Source organism: Neopelma chrysocephalum, unplaced genomic scaffold, assembly GCF_003984885.1.
Source record: "Neopelma chrysocephalum unplaced genomic scaffold, ASM398488v2 Primary Assembly neopelma1_97034, whole genome shotgun sequence".
Lineage (NCBI taxonomy): Eukaryota > Metazoa > Chordata > Aves > Passeriformes > Pipridae > Neopelma > Neopelma chrysocephalum.
Genome location: NW_020925676.1, coordinates 1,970,209 through 1,988,887, shown reverse-complemented (window position 1 = coordinate 1,988,887; position 18,679 = coordinate 1,970,209). Strand labels below are relative to the sequence as shown.

Below are 18,679 nucleotides of genomic sequence, written 5' to 3'. Positions count from 1 at the left end.
CTTGATTTACCACAGTCATTTTTAATGCTTGTATCACTGTAGTATCTGGCCAGCCTACAAATGGATGAAATTCTACCTCTCTTTGCCATTTTAGACCCAAAATAGATCAGCCCTGTACCTATAGTGATGATCAGTGTTGGACAACATGCCAGCTTGATTACAGCATGCAGAGACGGATATTTCATAGCGCTTTTCACAGCAAATGCTAGTTACAGTAGAAGATGTCTTGCCTCACCTTCCAGGCATTTCTCCCAAGAGTGCTCAGAATCAGTTCTATATTTGCCATCAGGAGGGGCTGCAAAGGTATGTCATCCTAAGTCCCAAAGTGCTGATCAGTGAGAAGTCCGGGCTGGTATCATAATGAGCAACATCGGGATACTCCCCTGATGTGGCATCAGCAAGAGGCTTCATGCAGTTCCCTCATTGCTGACCACTGAAAAACACCACATCCTCCCCAAAGCAGCCCAGGACCTTGCTGTGACAGGACTTTGCTGGTGCGAAATTACAGCTTCAAATACCATTGAGGTCATTGGTGACAGAAAGCCCCATGGAATCTGGCAGCTGGATGATCTGAAGGAAACAACTTCAGCCTCTTCCCAAGTGTTTCATGCTGTAAGATCCACCCTTAGCACTTTGTTAGCTGCCTGCTTGGAAATGATAGATGAAAGTCTATCAGAAGTCAAGGCCCTGGTCCTGAAAATGTTTCCTGATCCAAATTTCCCACTGAAGTAAGTACTGTGAGGCTATTTTTCTGGTGTGGTCATGTGTTGGCCCAGAGACTGAGATTTTAGAGATTGTCCTTTCCGCTTGAGGGCCAAGTTACACTTGAGAGAGGAAGGCTGAGCAACGTCTATGGCTTTCACACTTCTGAAGGGTGAGCAATGTCTGAGCAATGGCTTTCAGCCTCAAACACTAACAGCTGGTAGTAAACAGCTCATTCGAAAATCATGATTTGTGCGCATTCACTGTGGCTTTAACAAAATCAAACCCATTTTGCCAACTAGGATGGTGCATAAATAAATAACTAACTCATAGCAACTATGAAGCCAGTGTTTGCCAGAACTGTATATAGCAGTTCCCAGAGACCACTGGGAAGTTCTAGAGAAAAAAGAATTTTAAAATAACATTTTAAGTACAATTTTTAATCCAACTAATAAATTACAATGTAACTGCACCTGTGGACTTGTTTAAGTAGAATAAATGTGAAATAAATGGAATATTGATATCAAGCAAATATATAACATGATGGATCAGAAATATATTATTCTCCACACTATCTGTCTTCTAAGCGCTACAGATTTGGGGAAGTGATTCACCCTGCATCTTGAAATTTGATACATATTTGTTTCCACACTATTCCTGATTTATTAGGATTATGAAGGATTATGAATCAAAGAATCATGAACCTTGCTAAAGCAAGAGAAAGAACTGACTCCTGAGTATTGTGTGCCTGCTCTTTTGAAGAAAGAGAAAACTATGCAAATGCCAAGTGCATTAAATTCCTATTGCAATTACTAGTTTAGAGTCTTTTTATTTAAAATTGCTAGTTGTGTAGCAGGTCCCATTGTTACACTACTGACTGGATGTCCAAGTACTTTGTGCTTGATACAAATGTCTGTTCTGAAAATCTAGCCTCAATTATGGAAGCTAAGAAGTATTGAAAGTCTGACCATTATTTTAATTGTTGAACTCATCTTATAATTGAACATGAAAGTATAATAGAGACACAGATCTCCTTAAAATATAAAGATACATTGAAGAACTCTTGCCCTGTCCTCACAATGTATCCTTGTACCCATGGAAGAAACTTCAGTTGGAATTGTTAGCTTTAGAAGGTTTCCTAATAGGTCATATTTCCCAGTTCAGAGGTGATATGGATTTTACTTTTGAGAACTAGAGGAGTTATGAGATGTACTGCCTTGTTCTCTGACTAAAAGGATGCTTTGCATCCAAATGCTTGGTTTGAATCATCTCAGAAAGGCTCTTGGAGATCTGTTTTGCTTTGCAAAATATTGATTGAAGTATCATCCTTATAACCAATTTATAGTTGTGGACGTACTCCTGTACACTAGTTCAAACTGAGTTTAATAGCCTTTTTTCATTAATATGTATATTTTTTGTTGCAAGAAAAAACAGTAATATTCTGTTCACAGAACTACAGGATATCCTGAGTTGGAAGGGACCCACAAGAAACCTGGAGTCCAACTCCTGGCCCTGCACAGGACAGCCCCCAGAATCACACCTGGTTCCTGAGAGCCTTGCCCAAACACTTATTCAACTCCATCAGGCTTGGTGCTGTGACCACTTCCCTGGGGAGCCTGTTCCAGTGCCCAGCCACCCTCTGGGTGGCAAACGTTTTCCTAACATCCAGCCTAAACCTCTGCTGACACACAGCTTCACACCATTCCTTCAGGTCCTGTCACTGATCCCCACAGAGATCAGTGCTTGCCCCTCTATTACGACTCAAGAGGAATTTTAGACTGTAATGAAGTCTTCCCTCAGCCTCCTCTCGGCTGAACAGACCAAGCTCCTCATACGGCTTCCCCTCTAAACCCTTCTCCATCTTTATTGCTCTTATTTGGATGCTCTCTAATAGCTTAATATCTTTCTTATATTGTGGTGCCCAAAACTGCCACAATATTTAAGGTGAGGCTGCCCCAGTGCAGAGCAGAGCTGGACAATCCCCTCCCTTGCCTGGCTGGTGATGCTTTGCCTGATTTCCCCCAGGACACGGTTGTCTCTCCTGGCTGCCAGGGCACTGCTGATTTATATTCAGCTTGCCATTGACCAGTACCTCCAGGTCATTTTCCCAGCACTGCTCTCCAGCACCTCATTCCCCAGGTTGAACAAAAATCAGGGGTTGCCCCATCCCAGGTGCAGAATTCAGCACTTGCCCTTACTGTGAACTTCATATGGTTGGTGATTGCTGAGTCCTCTAACTTTTCCAGGTCTCTCTGCAGGGCCTCTCTGTCTTTGAGGGAATCAACAGTTCCTCCCAATTTAGTATCATCATCAAATTTATTTAGTGTACCTTTGAGTCCTGTGTCCAAGTCATTTATAAAGATGTTGAAGACCACTAGCCCTGGAATGGAGCCCTATGGAACCCACTAGTGACAGGTTGCCAATCTGATGTCACCTCATTTGCTATAACTCTTTTGTGTCCAACCTGACAGCCAGCTGCTCACCCACCATGTGGTGTGTTTATCCAGCTGTGTGCTGAACATTTTGTCCAGAAGGATCCTATGAGAGATAGTATCAAAACTTTACTAAAATCCTAAAACTACATCAGCTGGTTTCCCTTGATCCACTAGATGGGTTACCTTGTTGAAAAGGGAAATTAGGTTTGACCAGCAGGATTTTCCCCTCATAAAGCCATGCTGGCTATGACTGATGACTGCATTGTCCTTCAGCTGTTTTTGCAGTACCTCCCAGAATAATCTCTTCCATAATTTTCTCAGTCACTAAAGAGAGACTGAGAGGCCTGCAGTTTCCATGGAGGCACCTACTAAAAGTACCCTTCTTTTTTTAATTAAAAGAGGAGGTTATGATGCGTGGGATAGAGTGTCTTGCCCTAGGTGAACCCTCTGACCTAGAAGGAACTTTATCCACCTCATCAGGTGGGTCGGGACAACCCCCAGTATTAACTCAGGCTGGGGGATGAACAGACCAAGAGCAGCCCTGCTGAGAAGGACGTGGGGGACCTGGTGGGTGAGGCTGGACATGAGCCATCAATGTGCACTCACAGCCCAGACATCGAAGTATGTCCTGGGCTGCATCCAAAACATTGTGGGCAGCAGGTGAGGGAGGGGATTCTACCCCTCTGCTCTGCTCTGGTGAGACCTCACCTGCAGTACTGCATCCAGCTCTGGGGTCCCCAGCACAGGAAGGACATGGACCTATTGGAGCAACTCCAGAGGAAACCACCAAGGTGATCAGGGGGATGGAGCACCTCTGCTATGAGGAAAGGTTGAAAGACATGGGATTGTTCACCCTGGAGAAGAGAAGGCTTTGGGATGACCTAATTTTGGCCTTCCAGTACCTGAAGGGTGCCCCCAAGAAAGATGGAGAGGGACATTTTACAAGGGCATGTGGTGATGTGACAAGGGGGAATGGCTTCAAACTGAAAGAGAGTAGGTTTAGATTAGATACTAGGAAAAAGTTCTTTACTGTGAGGGTGGTAAGGCACTGGAACAAGTTGTTCAGAGAAGTTGTGGATGCCCCATCCCTGGAGGTGTCCAAGGCCAGGTTGGATGGGGCTTTGAGCAACCTGGTCTCGTGGAAGGTGTCCAAGGTGTCCTGCTCATGGCAGGAAGGTTGGAACTGGATGATCTTTAGGATCCCTTCCAACCCACACCACTCTATGGTTCTATAGTCGGTCTGTCCAGCTTCAGGCCCCCATACCTGTCGTATAAGGTACTAAACCTATTTGTCAACCGCCAGTCTTCAGGAAGAACAGGAGCCTTCTTCCTTGTGTGTGCAGTGACCAGCTTCTGATCTTTGTATTGAACAGACTTCTGAGTTACTGCTTGACATGCTATAGAGCCCACCTTCATCTCTGCTGTCATGGCAGGTCAAGACTCCTGAGACTGTGAGGACATAAACAGGCTGCACAGCATTGGCGAGGATGAGCAAGACATAGGTAAGATATTCTCAGAGACTCTGTAGTCTCAGGAGTCTCAACATGGATTTTAAACAACATCATTTGATGTATTTGATGCTTTTGAACATCAAATAAAATAGCAGACAGGGCTACAAAAAGAAGATAATTTGATTTTCCAAAAGGAACTGGTGAATCTGAGCTGTGGATTCAAACTTTGTGTGCCCCAATCTGGATAATTTTAAAGAGTTTTTTAGAGATTGGAGTCTTTGTAATGTATCTAAACTTGATACTCTAAAAATGTAGTGAAATTTGAAAACCTGTAACACTTAATTTAGTGGAGCAGTATACAAGATGCTCGTGAAATGACAAAATTTTAGAACAATCTGGACCGACTTCCTTACAGAGAAAAATAATTCTAAATCGTACTACTAATTTCATATAAATTTACAATCCAGGGATATAGCCATTAAAATATAAATGTGACATAGGATGCTTCTGAAGCTAAGGAAGAAAATCCTTTTACAAATGGGCATGTCTTGTAGTATATGAAATGAGTAATTAAGTAGGGGTCCTAGGCTGGTACACAAAGATACAAGAGTGCTTGGAAAGGACTAATAGCAGGTAAATGACCTCATTTACCTGCTTTCTGTTTTTCTTGGTAACATACAAATGAATTAAATACAAAAAATATTTTGATTTATTGAATTAAATTATGTCATGTGTTATAATTATGCATTTCCTGATTATAATTGTACGGCTTCTCAGAGTAGCTGATGTGATGGAGAACTGAACTGACCTTTTGTTTCAGATTTAATAGTCCTGGTTTAAGGATGAGTGAAAGATCTGTGTCCAAATTAATTATTATATTAATAATGAGATAAGCTATATATTTGCTTTTCATTGACACTATAGAATATTAGTTATTCAGTACACTCTGTTATGTATAGTAGTCATTCCTTAGCGACTAATTACAGTGATGATTTGTGTGATATTTGAAATGTTGATCACTTTGTTCATTATTGCCATAAAATGTGGATAACTTCATGTACAGTCTGTATGATGGTATTGCATGCTGTATGATGCAAACATGTATTAGCCTGATATTTTCTGATCCTCTTTTTGACAGTGTCTTGGAGATATTTGTCTGTAAATTATTAATGTCCTTGATTATCAGTGAATATTCCTCAGCTCACTTTTTAGTTCACTAATTTATATGTGTAATTTCTATGTGGAGTCAAGGGAAAACAACATTTTTCCATAAAAAGCTGTATTGACTGATGGAAATTTGAGAGACAGGAGAAAGAATTCAGTTGGTGGGTAGTTGTCATAGCCAGTGTACATATTAGAAAACCAAAGTATAATTTTGGGAGAACAAGATCTGTGATTTCTTTCAGAATTCAATTTTGAAAGACGAAACTTCTGGCCAGTCCTCAAGGTACTAGTGCACTTTTTAATCCTTTCTGGAGCCAAACAAAATATTTAGTGTATTTTAAAACAGTGTTGTAAACTACTAATTTTTGGAGCCATGTATGGCAAGTGACACGAAAATATGCCAGTAGATATCTACTGTGTGCTGTTGTTATATACACATGCTATTACCAGAATTCTCTTGGCTGACCATAGCTTTGAACAAACTGTTGGGGTGTGTTGGATGTGATTTGAGTGTGCCTGCTAAACTCTGCATCTCAGGACTGAGGCGGGGATCCCCTGTGGGCCTTGAAGGTACAAATTCAGCAGTGACTTTCCTGAGTCACGGCTGCACAGATGCTGAGCTGAACAAGAAGCACCCATCAAACTGCATGCCTGAAATATTAGGTGCCTCTAAGATTTACTTAGCAGTGTGTTTACACAGAGGACATGAGGCTGGAATGTTTTGACCGAAAATCTGCTGACAACTTACTTCAGATATCTAAATCCTTTAATGGGTCTGAGTCATAGGCTTAGATCTGCAACATGAAAGCTGTGAGCAGGCTGCTGCATCTTTACAGGGACAAGGTACTGGATTGACAGTCATCATTAGATTCATGACTAACTACTAGATGACTTGTCAATCTCTGACGGGAAGACTTGAGTATCAGGGTCTCCCAGTAGACCCTATTCTGTGGACTAAAATGGTGCATAGGTCTGGAGCAGATTCTCTTCCTCCCCTTCCATGAAGATAAATTTCACCCACAGGGATTGGGAGCTCACAAGGACTGAGAAATAGCATTGGCAATACTAATTTTCTAATGTGAGTTAAGACCAACATTTCTCCTGAGTTAAACAAGGAAAGAAGGCTTTTTCTAGTGAATCAGAGGATGAATCAAATGCCATGAGTATAAATAAAATAAATAATCATTTCAGAGAAGGGAAGCACTTTATACCTCTAAGACAACAAATACAGAGAGATCAGTGAGAGATTTGTGATCCACTCTGTATTCTGCTGTTCTTTTTATTTTTATTAGTTCAGGTGGTGATGTTTACTCACAAGTTTACACTAAGTGGAAACATGGTATTCATGAACCATTGATCTTAGTGTGGTATTAGGAATGAAAATCAAATGCTCATTAACACCCATCTTCAGGCAAGAAAATAGACTAGCCAAGCTCTATGGTTTCACTTGTCTTTGAGCAAGTGATAATTGGAAAAATGATAATGCAGAACCTAATTAGGCAAATATGTGAAAAGATATACAAGAAGAAACACAGATCATAAAACATCTCCTATTTTAGAATTGCTAAATAACACCAAATACCTAGCCAGGGGGCTGCAGATCAGGCTGCAGCATGTGCCTCATTTTGTGAAAACCAGAAAGCTCTTATACGCAAATCTTGCACAGTCTGCATAAGACAGGATGTTTGTAAGACCCTTTGGGCTGGTCAGAAAGAATGAAGCTTCATTATTCACTCTTTCATATGCCAGTGGCATGTGGCAAGTCTGGAGTATTCTGTCTGTGGTCATACCTGTGAATACAACCTAGTAGCTTCTCTTCCAAATCTTTATGGTGGTTTGCTAGACCCACTCCTCATCCACTGCCCTGAGCTACTTGGGCAGAAAGAGTCATAGAATCATAGAATCAGCTGGGTTGGAAGGGACCTCTGAGATCATCAAGTCCAACCCTTGATCCACTACTGCCATGGTTACTAGACCATGGCACTAAGTGCCACATCCAGTCTCATCTTAAAAACCCCCAGGGATGGAGAATCCGCCTCTTCCCTGAGCAGCCCATTCCAATGCCTGATTACCCTCTCTGTAAAGAATTTCTTCCTAATATCCAACTTAAACCTCCCCTGGCACAGCTTAAGACCATGCCCTCTTGTCTTACTAATAGTTGCCTGGGAGAAGAGACCAACCCCCACCTGGCTACAACCTCCTTTCAGGTAGTTGTAGAGAGTGATGAGGTCTCCCCTGAGACTCCTCTTCTCCAGGCTCAACAACCCCAGCTCCCTCAGCCTCTCCTCATAGGACTTGTGCTCGAGTCCCTTCACCAGCCTCATTGCTCTTCTCTGGACCTGCTCCAGCACCTCAATATCCTTTCTGAACTGAGGGGCCCAGAACTGGACACAGTACTCCAGGTGTGGCCTCACCAGCACTGAGTACAGGGCAAGAATCACTTCCCTGGACCTGTTGACCTCACTGTTCCTGACAAAGGCCAGGATGCCATTGGCCTTCTTGGCCACCTGGGCACACTGCTGGCTCATGTTCAGCTTCCTGTCAATCCAAACTCCCAAGTCCCTTTCTGCCTGGCTGCTCTCCAGCCACTCTGTGCCCAGCCTGTAGTGCTGCACGGGGTTGTTGTGGCCAAAGTGCAGGACCTGGCACTTGGCCTTGTTGAACCTCATCCTGTTGGAATCTGCCCAACTCTCCAGCCTGTCCAGGTCCCTCTGCAGAGCCCTCCTGCCTTCCACCTGATCGACACTGCCCCCCAACTTGGTGTCATCTGCAAATTTGCTGATGGTGGACTCAATCCCCTCATCTAAATCATCAGTAAAGGTATTAAACAGAACTGGGTGCCTTGGTCTGGATTTGGATGGTGACGATGACAGCAATAAGGGATCTTTGCAAGGTGGAAGGTCTGAGGCTATCGCAAGTTTATTGAAGGAGGGTGCTGCCTTTTATAGAGCTCAGGAGGAAGGTGCTGGAAGAAAAGGTGGAGCATGGGATGGACAGATGAGGGAATGAACCAAAGGGTGAACTAGGAAAGGTAGGAGGGACATGGAGATAAGTGGGGACCAATGGTAGGTCGCTCCACACTGCGGCAAATCTTAGCCAATCAGAGGGAGGAAAAAGAGAACAGGGGGTGAACAAGTCTGAACATGCCTGGGCAATAGGAATAAATGGGGTACATCGGTATATGCATGCATTAACAATTATATAAACATTCTAAAGTCCTTAAAATCAGTTCAGTAGTGTCTTCTTTTAGTTTCCATAAACTTCTCTCCACTTTTGGAATTTTTTCCACTCTGATATCTCGTCCAACACAACTGGGCCCAACACTGATCCCTGGGGGACACCACTAGTGACCGGCTGCCAACTGGATGCAGCACCGTTCACCACCACTCTCTGGGCCCGGCCATCAGCCAGTTCCTAACCCAGCACAGAGTGCCCCTGTCCAAGCCGTGAGCTGCAGCTTTTTCAGGAGTATGCTGAGGGAGACGGTGTCAAAGGCTTTGCTGAAGTCCAGGTAGACACATCCACAGCCTTCCCCTCATCCAGCAGGTGGGTCACCTGATCATAAGAGGAGATTAGGTTCGTCAGACAGGACCTGCCCTTCCTAAACCCGTGGTGGCTGGGTCTGATCCCTTGTCCATCCTGTAGGTGCTGTGTGATTGCACTTAGGATGATCTGCTCCGTTACCTTGCCAGGCACTGAGGTCAGGTTGACGGGCCTGTAGTTTCCCCTGTAGTTTCAAAATGGAGGAAAGAGGTGAAACTTGCTACATCTTTCTCTTCCTTGCTCAGTGGAATTGCAGTCACCCAGGTCTTGAATCCTGTGGCTTTATTATTGTTGTGCTTTGTGAACGGTATCAGAAAAAATTGTGTACACCACCAGTAGACTTGACTTCTCCTCCTAATCCACACAATTGCTGCACTGACTGCCAACAGGCAGCCCATGGGGAAACCTATAAGATGTAAGGTCCATCATAAGATCTCCGGTAACTGACTAAGGTATTGGACATACATGGGCATGTGATATGTGTCATAAAGTGGCCTCTGGCTGAACCTGTGGCTGTATTTTCTGTCTGTATGAACTGTGCATTTGGTCTTGAACCTTGCCTTGGGGCATCCTTTGCATATGCAAAGTGCATATAACCTTTGTGCCTGTAGATGGAAGGTAAGAGCTATTGACACAGAGCAGCAGAGGTCTGCTCTGTGCACAGCTGTATTTTATATATGTGTATATATAAATGAATAAATGCATAAATATTTTCATTTGAAACTAGTGTATTCTCCATAACGGATACTTAGAATCCCGTATAGCTTTTTTTCTGACTCATAAGTAATACAGTGGAAGAAATCAGAATCTAGTATGAAAAGTCCACATGATCACAATTGCTTGAGATGATCTACAGATCTTTTGTGGTATTGAAATATACTATTTTTACTTCCCCCTTTTTTTTCTTTTTTTGGTTGGTTGTTTGGTTGGTTGGGTTTTTTCAACTTTTTTATTATAGTGTTCTTAATTGACTCCATCTTGGCCCAGAATCAGCATTTCTAGAACATCCAAAATTACACGTTTATGGAACTGAAGTACTAAAGGTGTACAATTTGTTCTTTAAAGTTTGGCTCCCCTTGTAGTCTTCACTTATAAACCCAGATAAATAAGAGAACACATGCCTGGCTGAAATGCAGAATCTTTGCATTTCTGCCTAATTGCTTCCTCATTGCAGTCCTCTTTCAACCCTTCCCCTTCTGCTTTTTTTTCAAGACTCTGAAGACATTTCTGCCTGACTTCATATTTGGCAGAGGATTGAAGGCAATTGCTAGATAAACTTAGTCACCACTTAGGGACCCTGTAAGACAATAGCTATCCAAGCTTCCGCATGATGTCAAGACAAGGACTTGGCCAGAATAAATCTCATTCCTGTTAAACTTAATTTTTTATATGGAACATTTTTGATAAGTCAGTAGGAAAAAAAAATCACATTTTAGTTAACACAGTCAAAGTACCCCAACCAAGAATCCAGGGACTAATTTGCTTAAGGCCAAATGGCAGGCTTGTACAGGTAGGCAAGCATGCTTACCAGAGGAGGAAAAGGCTGAACCAGCCGTTACAGGCACTGCCAGCTGTGGGATATGCCAGCAATGGCACTATTTTTCCAGGCAGACATACATCAGCTATCTAACCATTCCAAGAGATGTGAATCAGTCTTGCTAATTATCAGAGAACTTGGTAATTGCTTTCTTATAGTTTTGATTTATTACTTTTTGCTCCAAATCTTACAAACCAGAACAAGCAGCATGCTCTGGTTGCTTATATGTTAGTGTTTCCTATGCAGTAATTGATATATATACTATTTGCACGTGAATACACTCATTCTGTAGTACTACCTTCAAAAGGTAATGCTTTGGCCATGCCAGAAGAATTTTGTCTGGATGACAGATTCAGAAATGTACACAGCCTATCCAATTTCATCTGAAAAGTGCTTTTTAAAACACAGAAGTCTAGAGAAATTAGCAAGAAAAGGTTGACATTTAACCTGTGTTTGCATAGGGACTGCTTATTAGCACTAGAGCTATAAAGGCAAAGATTTGCAGTTTATACATATAACAAAGCCACTGTGGCCTTCCATTCACCTGGCCCCAGGGGAAACAAGCTATTATTCAGAAAAAAATGTTGTCTCTCCTAGTAAGGTCTTTTGTCAGTATAGCTACTTCGGATAGGGCTTTGTATTCTTCTTACCTTCACAGTCTTCCCAAACAAATTCCTTGTAGTGTAAAGCTAGATGAGTATTGGGTTTTCACTTGTAATATCTGCACTTGAAGGTTATTTCCTTGTGTCAGACTTCCCTGTGTTAAGGAAACTTTGCTGTCTGACCATTCAGGAGCCACTCTGAAAGTTATACGTACACCACCTGAGCTGGGACCTAAGCTGGGACTGAAGCCCCTGGGCAGTGGTGGCTCCAGGTAGCTGATGGAGGCCCTGCTTGACTCCCCACATATCCCACTCTCACACAGTCAGACCAGGTTTCCTTATCAATTCGACCCCAGGTTTCTCACAGCAAAGTCTCAGATCTCTGGATCCTTAAAGTAATTTTATCATGATGCAAAAACAGAATAACAGCTCGAGCTGGTGCTTCTGAGGGGGGACCCTGAACAAAGGGATCCCTGGGCTTTATACCCTCGCAGTCTGTATAGGGGCAAGTGTGGAGTCTTCCTACTGAGTCCTTGGCTCCTGTGGTGTCTCTGAGTTCCCTCACCTGGCTGTGCACAGGTCCCTGTGCCCTTTGTTATGCAAAGGGTCAGCACCAGTTCATGGCCTCTAGCCTGGGGCTCCTACTACCCATAGGCTTTCTCACTGCAGCTGCACACAGAGCTACCTGCATTGCAGGTACTCTTCAACACCAGAGACATAATTCCTCCTGGTTTCCTAGCAGATACCCCTCCTTACGTATGATCTTTTGGCTCAAATTGCCTTCTGAAGTGTTTCATTTGAACTGATTCATCTCCTTAGCCTCTTCACCTAGTCAACTGCAAATTTTCTAGGAGATTCCTGCCACAGATAATATCACATTGTGAAGAGGAACTGTCTACAATATTTCATTAATATAATAGGATTCACCATTTGCTAGGTATTGCATTGGATGCTATACAATTGCCTGCTAGGCTGGGCTGTTTCCAATAGTCTGACTCATCACTTACTAGCCACAGCACTTATGTGTGCTGAGATCTGCACCACAGCAAGGAAATTCAAGCTGGGAGCTGAAACGAAACCCTTCAGCAAACCTCTGAAGAATGGTAGAAGTGAGAGGTTTCTGTAGAGCACATCCTACGGGAGGCTCTTTTTAAGCCAGCAAACTGGCCCAAGTCCTCATTTCCAGTGTTTGGCTGAAGCTGCCGATGCAGCCTGTTAGAAGTCTCCTTGACACAACTTTGGTAATCATTGGCTTTCCTTGACAAGGTCTGGAAGCAGTTTGTGAGTGCAGTCTAGGAATTTTTCCAAGTGCACAGTGTGGCTGATAAGGTGAGAAGGAGGACAAGGTAGATGAAGAGCACTCTGCTGATTTGTTCAGCAGTGTGGAGGTACTGAGTACGAGGTTCGTCTCAGGAAGACAGGAGCAAAGACCTTTTATTGCCTTAAGGAGTCTGCTAGCAATGTTCCATCTCTTCTGAGGAAGGTATTTGTATTCATTGATGTTCCTCACTTGCAGACTTACGGCATAGGCTCGGTGCATGTGGAATAGCAGAGCAGGGTAGAGTAGACCTGGTCTAAATAGCACTTCAACCTTGCACTTTTAATTTAGTGAAGGACATCTTGGATATACCTGCTGGTAGCACATGCTGATCAACTTGCTGAGCAACCATGCTGAGCCTGTTTTGAGTGGGGTTGGTGAAATCAGTTGCCTGCTCCTGGATCTGCTGGCCTGAAGTACAAGCTCTGCAAAGTTGTGCTAGTCCTTAAGGCAACAAAATTTGCTTTGCCTAATCTGTTGAAAAAAATGTGGACAGGTTCTGGTCAGAAGAGAAGCTGGGACTGGTAGACAATGTAGTGTGCTTTGGACCTGAGGAAGTTTATCTACAATTTCACGTGCTTTGCTTCCCAGTTGGTACAGTTTTGGTAAGAACAAGTATTAAAATCAAAGTGACCTCTGAAAGTGAATTTAAACATGGTTGGAGAGTATTTGTGTAGAAAATGTTAACTTAATAAAAAAAATTGGGTTTGGGCAGGTCGTCCGGAGATCATCTAGTCAAACTTCGTACCCAAGTTGGATTAAGTGGCTCAGAGGCTGGTCTAGCTGAGGCCAAGACACCTACAAGGATGGATTTTCTGTATCTTTTTGGGGAACCTGTGCTGGTTCTTAACCAGCCCCCTGGTGAACATTTTCTCCTTATATTCAATCATAATTGCTTTGCTGCAAGCTGGGACACTTGACTCTTTTCTCCTCATGGAGCATTAGAGAAGAGCCTGTTTTCATATTTTTCTATAATCCTTCTTATTTTAATGATGAAAATTCTCTGTACATGGCTGCTGTTGTTCCATGGGGTGGGACTGTTGTTCCCAGGATGCAGGTTTATCAGCTGGGCATCTCCAAGAGCACATCTGCCCACTGCGGCTCTTGCTTCCCTACAGCTTTTTGTATTGAATGGGTGGCAAAATCAGAGCTCAATACAAAGTCACTTAGTTTGTGCTATGCCCAGCTGATACAGGATGATCTTAACTCAACCTGTGACTCTAATGACATGTATTGAATATTTCTATAAGACAAATACACTTTCTTTGCTCCAGTAGTGAGGTCGCCCATTTGAAGTGACTGAATTATTATTTTAAGCTGATACTACACTGTATAAAACTATCATGTGCCTTTGTGCTATTTCCAGTTCCATTCACCATGCTGGTGGAGCTCAGTAAGACTCCATATCTGGGCAGGAATGGGGTAAGTTTAGGAACTGGCTGCTTTGTTCAGCCTTTTTCTTGCAAAACCTAGAGGAAGCCAATGCAGTCTGTCTGCAAGGCTTCTTATTACATATTGTGTTGTGTGGTTTCCCTATGGAAAATATATGACTGGAAAGAATGTCCTGTGTTGAACCACTAGAATGTAAAGAATTTGGGAATCTGATTTTCTTCCATAGCTCTGTATTCACTCTTCAGAAGAAAACCTCATCAGAAAGAAAAGGCTCTTTGACTGGGGTTATGATCTTCTTTATTTTTGCTCCTTTATTATACTGGGATTATTATTTCCTTTATTTGCTATTTACATAGCAGTCTTTTCTAATATTCTAAGAATTTTCAGTAATTTTCCATGAGAAAGGAATTGCTGTAGGGTCTGAATGTTAGAATAAAAACTTACATGTAAATAGATTCTATTTTGTAAATAAAATATTTAAAGAAAAAATTGTAAAATCATGAAATGCAGCTCAGAAAAGAGGACATTTCCATTCTTTGATAATGTACCCGCTGTACATGGAGGTCACAAAGGAATAAAGGGAAAAACACTGAAATAATCAATCTTCCAGTTGAATGATGTTACTGAAATGAATATTTTTACTTGGTTTACATGCTGTGAATTCTTCTTCAAATCCTTAATTCTTTACCTCTGGAAACCAGAATTGTTTGACAAGAGAATGACTGACATTTATAAACAGCAAATAATATGGTTTCAAAATACAGTCTTCAAGGAAAGCCCATACAACCATCAGTAGAACATTAGAATTCTTTCCTACTAGTCCTCTGTTTTGGCAAGACATTTCCTTGGATGCTGGGAACCATCAACTGCAGATGGTCTGGAATAACCCAAGAGGGAACATCTGAAGTGATTTTTTGCATGTCTCTGTAAGTCACTCTTCTGTTTTAAATTAGCAAGATCTAAAACATTGTGGTAGCAGATGTCCATCTCTGAGGCCAAACATTTCAGAATGGAAATCTCTCTCTGTGTCTCCTGCTCTGTATACATAATATGAACAGCACACAAACATATCTAGGAAAAGTTTACACCTATGCTGAATTACTGAACTTTATTTGAATTTTATTTACACAAAATTAATAGTATTAAGAGTGTTAATAACATTAAAAGTGTTAAAAAACTTGTTGTGCCTGACTGAGGGCCTATGAATATAGGTGATAGTCAAAATAATCATTTGCTATCTTTTTTGTTTTGCTACTCATATTCATTACTATAGAGGAATATGACTTATCCTTTGGCCAAAAGCTTCTAATTTTTGCATGAAAACCTGGGTTTCACAAAACGTGGGCCATAACAGGATCAGGGGAAGTGAATTCTGGAACATATTTTGTGTAGGATCAAATAAAAATACTTTGAGTTCCCAAAAAAAGTTTATATTCCCCTCAAGGAAGGTGAGTTTAGTAGCTGGTATTGGCATTTAATAGTGATTGAAAATGGTAACCCGGGCAGATGGAGCTCGCTTAACCCTGTAAGGCCATCCATCTAAGAGAAGGTCACTCTAATTAAACCTACGTCCTGAGGACCTCACTGCCACCGTCCAAGCTCGCTCGGCCCTGGCAGATGAACCTTAGGATTAAAGGGTGGGTTCAGTTCCGTGCATACTGCATGTCACCTAAAAATCCATTGCGCAGGCTTGAAGGCTCTACCCACATGCAAAAAGTCCTGCAGCGACGGGCGAGGGTCGAAACGGCAGGTGAAAGGTGCACTGGAAGAAGCAGACCAAACCCTGCATGCAGGCAGTTCAGGGCATTGGTCATTTGAGACTGACCGGAGATGGCAGTCTCTTGGGGCAGCACCCTGAACGACCAAGCAGCCTTTTCAAGGACAGCACTGCTTGCTCCACTCGGAGAGGGGCCTAGAAAAGGTGGCCTAAACAAAGCTCATCTCCACCTTCACCCGGTTGGTTTACTGCAGACCAACGGGCATCTTTTACTAATGCAGTCACACAAAGATCAAAAGACAAAGGCATACACCTGCTTCCAAAGGTGTACCTAAATTAACTCTAGCATGTTGGAACATCAGAACCATGCTCGATTCTGCGAATAGCGGACGTCCTGAGCGACATTCTGCCCTAATTGCCCATGAACTGGCTCGTCTCAACAACGACATTGCTGGTCTCAGTGAAGTTCGCCTTCACGAGGAAGGAAGTCTCAGAGAATATGGTGATGGTTACACACTCTTTTGGTCAGGTAAGCCCAGAACCGAAAAACATCTCTCAGGAGTCGGTTTCATGATCAAAAACTCTATTGTCCCTAAACTTGAAAATCTGCCGACAGGTCACTCTGACCGCATTATCTCCCTACGCCTTCCACTAAACAACAAGCAATACATTGTCGTCTTTAGTATATATGCCCCAACTCTCCAAGCTGATCCGGCCGAAAAAGATAAATTTTACACTGACCTGTGCTGCCTTTCCCAAAAGGTGCCTGCAGATGATAAGATCATTACCCTCGGTGATTTCAATGCCAGAGTAGGTAAGAATTTTGAAGCCTGGAAAGGAATATTAGGCAAGCGTGGTGTTGGAAACTGCAATGATAATGGTCGACTTCTGCTAGAATTCTGTGCAGAGCAACAGTTTACCATCACTAATACTATCTTTCAGCAGAAAAATAGTCTGAAGACAACCTGGATGCATCCCAGATCTAAGCATTGGCACCTCATTGATTATGTCTTGGTGCGACGGAGAGATGTCCGCAATGTCCTCCATACCCGCATGATGCCCAGCGCAGAATGCCAAACAGACCATCGGCTTGTGCGCTGTAAACTCAACTTCAATCTCAAATTCAAACCTAAAAGGGGCAGCATCCCAAGGAGAAGACTCCAAGTTAACAATCTCCAATCAGCCACAGTAAGAGAAAGATTCCAGGCAAACCTTCAAACTAGGCTCGAAAACCATTCCACAGATTCTGCAGACTCTCCTGAAACAATTTGGCATCATATTAAAAGCAGCATCTTGCAATCCTCTGAAGAATCCTTAGGGTTCTCCCTCAAGAGGAACAAGGACTGGTTTGATGAAAACAATCAAGAAATACAGGAATTGTTGAGAAAGAAGAGAACTGCCCACCAAGCGCATCTTGCACTGCCATCCTGTCATGCAAGAAAAATAGCCTTTCATCTTGCATGCAGCAAGCTCCAACAGAAACTCCGTGACATCCAGAACAAGTGGTGGACCGATCTAGCTGCAAAAATTCAATTATGTGCAGATACGGGGGATCACAGAGGATTCTATGAGGCCCTGAAAACAGCATACGGGCCTACATACCAAGTCCAAAGCCCACTACTCAGTGCAGATGGTCAAACGCTTCTGACAGATAAAACCTCCATTCTGAATCGATGGTCTGAACACTTTCAGGCTCTTTTCAGTACCAACCGAGTAGTCCAAGACTCAGCAATTCAGTCCATCACACAGCAACCGGTGAAATTCGAATTGGATACTGCCCCCACTTTAGAAGAAACCCTCAAGGCCATACAGCAGGTGAGAATCGGCAAGGCAGCTGGGGTTGATGGAATTCCACCCGAAGTCTGGAAACATGGGGGCCTTGCACTCCATGCTAAATTTCATGAGTTTGTGGTGCGCTGTTGGGAACTAGGCCAACTACCATCAGACCTTCGTGATGCAGTCATCATCACCTTGTATAAGAAGAAAGGTACTAAATCAGACTGCTCAAATTACCGTGATATTACTCTGCTCACCATTGCTGGCAAAATCTTGGCAAGAATACTCTTGAACAGACTAATACCTGCTATAGCAGAAGGAATTCTACCTGAAAGTCAGTGTGGTTTCAGAGCCAACAGGAGCACCACAGACATGGTGTTTGTTCTCAGACAACTGCAAGAGAAGTGTGAGGAACAGAACAATGGTCTCTATGTAACCTTTGTCGACCTCACCAAGGCTTTCGATACTTTCGAGCAGAAAAGGTCTTTGGCAGATTTTGGAACGTTTAGGTTGTCCCCCCAAGTTCCTTAAAATGATCATCTCACTCCATGAGGATCAGCACGGCCAAGTCAGATATGGCAACACACTTTCTGAGCCCTTTCTAATAATGAACGGTGTGAAACAAGGCTGCATTCTCGCACCTACCCTATTCACAGTCTTTTTCAGCATGATGCTCCAAAGGACCACGGCAGACCTTGATGATCAGGACGGTATCTACATTCGATATCGTACTGATGGAAGCCTATTCAACCTAAGGCGACTGAAGGCCCATACTAAGACCTTAAATCATCTTGTCCGGGAGCTGCTTTATGCTGATGACACCGCCCTTGTTACCCACACAGAAGCAGCTCTGCAGCATTTAACATCCTGCTTTGCAGATGCTGCTGAGCTCTTTGGGCTGGAAGTCAGCTTAAAGAAGACAGAAGTTCTCCATCAACCTGCACCCCAGGGAGTCCTCCATCATCCCCACATCACCATTGGCCAATCAGAGCTCAAATAAGTCCAGCAGTTTAATTACCTAGGCAGCCTCATCTCCTCGGAT

General features: G+C 43.0%; 1 long non-coding RNA gene across 2 annotated transcripts in view; it reads left to right on the top strand.

Annotated features, from left to right (window-relative positions):
• The first annotated feature begins 603 nt into the window (after positions 1–603).
• The window catches only part of LOC113961100, a 33,351-nt gene continuing 15,275 nt past the window's right edge, over positions 604–18,679 (top strand). Inside the window, exons 1-2 of one of the 2 annotated variants that reach the window (XR_003532203.1) lie at positions 604–728; positions 4,511–4,639. This is a non-coding gene — a long non-coding RNA (uncharacterized LOC113961100). Of the gene's footprint in view, positions 729–813; positions 875–4,510; positions 4,640–18,679 lie in introns of those variants that run through there. The other variant, XR_003532204.1, reaches the window with a different exon arrangement.